Source organism: Triticum aestivum, chromosome 2A, assembly GCF_018294505.1.
Source record: "Triticum aestivum cultivar Chinese Spring chromosome 2A, IWGSC CS RefSeq v2.1, whole genome shotgun sequence".
Lineage (NCBI taxonomy): Eukaryota > Viridiplantae > Streptophyta > Magnoliopsida > Poales > Poaceae > Triticum > Triticum aestivum.
Window position 1 is genome coordinate 33,630,193 of NC_057797.1, and position 6,000 is coordinate 33,636,192.

The following is a 6,000-nucleotide window of genomic DNA, read 5'->3' on the forward strand; positions in this document are numbered from 1 at the left end:
AAGCTCAATTGTTGAGCTTGTGCTCAGATTGTCTGAGTACAACAATCATTTGAATCGGGTGGGAGTTGATCTTCCAGATGAGATAGTGATGTTTCTCCGAAGTCATTACCACCAAGCTGCTAGAGCTTCGTGATGAACTATAATATATCAGGGACATATATGATGATCCTTGAGATATTCGCGATGTTTGACACCACAAAAGTAGAAATCAAGAAGGAGTATCAATTGTTGATGGTTGGTGAAACCACTAGTTTCAAGAAGGGCAAGGGCAAGAAGGGATACTTCATGAAACGGCAAATCAGCTGCTGCTCTAGTGAAGAAACCCAAGGTTGAACCCAAACCCGAGACTAAGTGCTTCTGTAATAAGGGGAACAGCCACTGGAGCAGAATTACCCTAGATACTTGGTAGATGAGAAGGCTGGCAAGGTCGATAGAAGTATATTGGATATACATTGTGTTGATGTGTACTTTACTAGTACTCCTAGTAGCACCAGGGTATTAGATACCGGTTCGGTTGCTAAGTGTTAGTAACTCGAAATAAAAGCTACAGAATAAACGGAGACTAGTTAAAGGTGAGCTGACGATATGTGTTGGAAGTGTTTCCAATGTTGATATGATCAAGCATCGCACGCTCCCTCTACCATCGAGATTGGTGTTTGCGTTGAGCATAGACATGATTGGATTATGTCTATCGCAATACGGGTATTCATTTAAAGAGAATAATGGTTACTCTGTTTATTTGAATAATACCTTCAATGGTCTTACACCTGAAATGAATGGTTTATTGAATCTCAATCGTAGTGATACACATGTTCATGCCAAAAGATAGTAATGATAGTACCACCTACTTGTGGCACTGCCACTTAAGTCATATCGGTATAAAACGCATGAAGAGGCTCCATGTTGATGGATCTTTGGACTCACTCATTTTTGAAAAGTTTGAGACATGCGAACCATGTCTATTGGTGTATATGCATGAAGAAACTCCATGCAAATGGACCGTTTGGACTCACTTGATTTTGAATCACTTGAGACATGCAAATCATACCACATGGGCAAGATGACTGAAAGCCTCGTTTTCAGTAAAATGGAACTAGAAAGCAACTTGTTGGAAGAAATACATTTTGATGTGTGCAGTCCAATGAGTGCTGAGGCGTGTAGTGGATATCGTTATGTTCTTACTTCACAGATGATTTGAGTAGATGTTGAGTACATTTACTTGATAAATCACGAGTCTGAATTATTGAAAGGTTCAAGTAATTTCAGGGTGAAGTTGAAAGATCGTCGTGACAAGAGGATAAAATATCTATGATATGATCATAGAGATGAATATCTGAATTACGAGTTTGGCATAGAATTAAGACATTGTGGAAATTGTTTCACAACTAATACAGCCTGGAACACCATAGTGTGATGGTGTGTCCGAACATCATAACTGCACCCTATTGGATATGATGCATACCATGATGTCTCTTATCGAATTACCACGATAGTTTATGGGTTAGGCATTAGAGACAACCACATTCACTTTAAACAGGGCACCACGTAATTCCGATGAGATGACACCGTATGAACTATGGTTTAGAGAAACCTAAGCTGTCATTTCTTAAAAGTTTGGGGCTGCGACGCTTATGTGAAAAAGTTTCAGGCTGATAAGCTCAAACCCAAAGCGGATAAATGCATCTTCATAGGACACCCAAAATAGTTGGGTATACCTCCTGTCTCAGATTCGAAAGCAATAAGGGATTGTTTCTAGAATCGGGTCCTTTCTCGAGGAAAAGTTTCTCTCGAAACAATTGAGTGGGAGGATGGTGGAGACTTGATGAGGTTATTGAACCGTCTCTTCAACTAGTGTGTGACAGGGCACATGGAGTTGTTCCTGTGGCACCTACACCAATTGAAGTGGAAGCTTATGATAGTGATCATGAAACTTCAGATCAAGTCACTACCAAACCTCGTGGGATGACAAGGATGCGTACTGCTTCAGAGTGGTACGTAATCCTATCTTGGAAGTCATGTTGCTAGACAACAATGAACCTAGGAGCTATGGAGAAGCGATGGTGGGCACGGATTCCGATAAATGGCTCAAGGCCATAAAATCCAAGAGAGGATCCATATATGAAAACAAAGTGTAGACTTTGGCGGAATGGCTCGATGGTCGTAAGGCTGTTGAGTGCGGATGGATTTTAAAAGGAAGACGGACAATGATGGTAAATGTCACCATTAAAGAAAGCTCGACTTGTCGTTAAGATGTTTTCCGACAAGTTCAAGGAGTTGACTACGATGAGACTTTCTCACTCGTAGCGATGCTAAGAGTCTGTTGGAATTATATTAGCGATTACTGCATTATTTATGAAATCTTGCAGATAGGATGTCAAAACACTGTTTCCTCGACGTTTTTTGAGGAAAGGTTGTATGTGATACAAACCGGAAGGTTTTGTCAATCCTGAAAGATGCTAATGAGTATGCAAAGCTCCAGCAATCCTTCTAGGGACTGGAGTAAGCATCTCGGAGTTGGAATGTATGCTTTGATGATGATCAAAGATTTTGGGTTTATACAAAGTTTATGAGAAACTTGTATTTCCAAAGAAGTGAGTGGGAGCACTATAGAATTTCTGATAAATATATGTTGACATATTGTTGATCAGAAATGATGTAGAATTTCTGGAAAGCATGCAGAGTTATTTGAAAAGTGTTTTTCAATGGAAAACCTGGATTAGGCTACTTGAACATTGAGCATCAAGATCTATAAGAATAGATCAAAACGCTTAATGGTACTTTCAAATGAGCACATACCTTGACATGATCTTGAAGGTGTTCAAGATGGATCAGTCAAAGAAGGAGTTCTTGCCTGAGTTGTAAGGTATGAAGTTAAGACTTAAAGCTCGACCACGACAGAATAGAGAGAAAGGACAAAGGTCGTCCCCTATGCTTAAGACATAGGCTCTACAGTATGCTATGCTGTGTACCGCACCTGAAATGTGCCTTACCATGAGTCAGTCAAGGGGTACAAGAGTGATCTAAGAATGGATCACAGGACAGCGGTCAAAGTTATCCTTAGTAACTAGTAGACTAAGGAATTTTCTCGATTATGGAGGTGGTAAAAGAGTTCATCGTAAAGGGTTACGCCGATGCAAACTTTGACACTAATCCAGATTATTCTGAGTAGTAAACTGGATTCATATAGTAGAACAGTTGTTTGGAATAGCTCCAAATAGAACGTGGTAGCTGCATCTAGGAGATGACATAGAGATTTGTAAAGCACACACGGATCTAAAAGGTTCAGATCCGTTGACTATAACATCTCTCACAAGCATAACATGATCAAACCCAGAACTCATCGAGTGTTAATCACATGGTAATGTGAACTAGATTATTGACTCTAGTAAACTCTTTGGGTGTTAGTCACATGGGGATGTGACCTTGAGTGTTAATCACATATCGATGTGAACTGGATTATTGACTCTAGTGCAAGTGGGAGACTGTTGGAAATATGCCCTAGAGGCAATAATAAATTAGTTATTATTATATTTCCTTGTTCATGATAATCGTTTATTATCCATGCTAGAATTGTATTGATAGGAAACTCAGATACATGTGTGGATACATAGACAACACCATGTCCCTAGTAAGCCTCTAGTTGACTAGCTCGTTGATCAATAGATGGTTACGGTTTCCTGACCATGGACATTGGATGTCATTGATAACGGGATCACATCATTAGGAGAATGATGTGATGGACAAGACCCAATCCTAAGCCTAGCGCAAGATCATGTAGTTCGTATGCTAAAGCTTTTCTAATGTCAAGTATCATTTCCTTAGACCATGAGATTGTGCAACTCCCGGATACCGTAGGAGTGCTTTGGGTGTTCCAAACGTCATAACGTAACTGGGTGGCTATAAAGGTGCACTACGGGTATCTCCGAAAGTGTCTGTTGGGTTGGCACGAATCGAGACTGGGATTTGTCACTCAGTGTAAACGGAGAGGTATCTCTGGTCCCACTCGGTAGGACATCATCATAATGTGCACAATGTGATCAAGGAGTTGATCACGGGATGATGTGTTACGGAACGAGTAAAGAGACTTGCCGGTAACGAGATTGAACAAGGTATCGGGATACCAATGATCGAATCTCGGGCAAGTATCGTACCGATAGAGCAAGGGAATTGTATACGGGATTGATTAAGTCCTTGACATCGTGGTTCATCCGATGAGATCATCGTGGAACATGTGGGAGCCAACATGGGTATCCAGATCCCGCTGTTGGTTATTGACCGGAGAGTCGTCTCGGTCATGTCTACATGTCTCCCGAACCCGTAGGGTCTACACACTTAAGGTTCGGTGACGCTAGGGTTATAGAGATATTAGTATGCGGTAACCCGAAAGTTGTTCGGAGTCCCGGATGAGATCCCGGACGTCACGAGGAGTTCCGGAATGGTCCGGAGGTAAAGAATTATATATAGGAAGTGCTATTTCGGCCACCGGGAGAAGTTTCGGGGTCACCGGTATTGTACCGGGACCACCGGAAGGGTCCCGGGGGTCCACCGGGTGGGGCCACCTGCCCCGGCGGCCACATGGGCTGTAGGGGGTGCGCCTTGGCCTATATGGGCCAAGGGAACCAGCCCCTAGAGGCCCATGCGCCAAAGGGATAAGAGGAGGGGAGAGTCCTAAAAGGGGAAGGCACCTCCGAGGTGCCTTGCGGAGGATGGACTCCTCCCCCCCCTTGGCCGCACCCTTCCTTGGAGGAAGGGGCAAGGCTGCGCCCTCCCCCTCTCCCTTGGCCCTATATATAGTGGGGGGAAGGGAGGGCAACCAAACCTGAGCCCTGGCGCCTCCCTCTCCCTCCCATGACACATCTCCCTCCTCCCGCAGCGCTTGGCGAAGCCCTGTTGGAATCCCTCTACTTCCACCACCACGCCGTCATGCTGCTGGATCTCCATCAACCTCTCCTTCCCCCTTGCTGGATCAAGAAGGAGGAGACGTCGCTGCTCCGTACGTGTGTTGAACGCGGAGGTGCCGTCCATTCGGCGCTAGGATCATCGGTGATTTGGATCACGACGAGTACGACTCCATCAACCCCGTTCTCTTGAACGCTTCCGCGCGCGATCTACAAGGGTATGTAGATCCACTCCTCCCTCGTTGCTAGATGACTCCATAGATAGATCTTGGTGACACATAGGAAAATTTTGAATTTATGCTACGTTCCCCAACAGTTCCCCGCTTCACCGGTATCACCTCATACCGCGTTAGGTCACCCTAGCACCGCGTATTGTCATGTTATGCCTTGTGATGCTTTGATTGCACTGTTATTTATTGTGTTCCCCTCCGTTACTTCTTTCCGGTAGACCCCGAGACCGCTGCCGGTACCCCTGTTGTCGACTACGGTGTTGATGACCCCTCTCTCTTGCCAGAGCAACCAGGCAAACCCCCCCTTGATCACCAGATATCGTCTACTCTCCTCTATACTGCTTGGATTAGAGTAGTGTAGCATGTTACTGCTTTCCGTTAATCCTATTCTGATGCATAGCATGTCATTGTTGCTACAACTGTTGATACCTTACCTGCAATCCTAAATGCTTAGTATAGGATGCTAGATTATCATCAGTGGCCCTACACTCTTGTCCATCTGCCATGCTATACTACTGGGCCGTGATCACTTCGGGAGGTGATCACGGGCATATGCTATATACTTTATACTGTTACATTACTTATGATATTGTTCGGAGATGGGGGCCGAAGGGGCAGGTGGCTCCATCCCGGTAGAGGTGGGCCTGGGTTCCCGACGGCCCTGAGGGAGTCCTGGATTAGGGGGTGTCCGGGTAGCCGGACTATACCTTCAGCCGAACTCCAGGACTATGAAGATACAAGATTGAAGACTCCGTCCCGTGTCCGGATGGGACTTTCCTTGGCGTGGAAGGCAATCTTGGCGATGCGGATATTCAAGATCTCCTACCATTGTAACCGACTTTGTGTGACCGTAACCCTCTCCGGTGTCTATA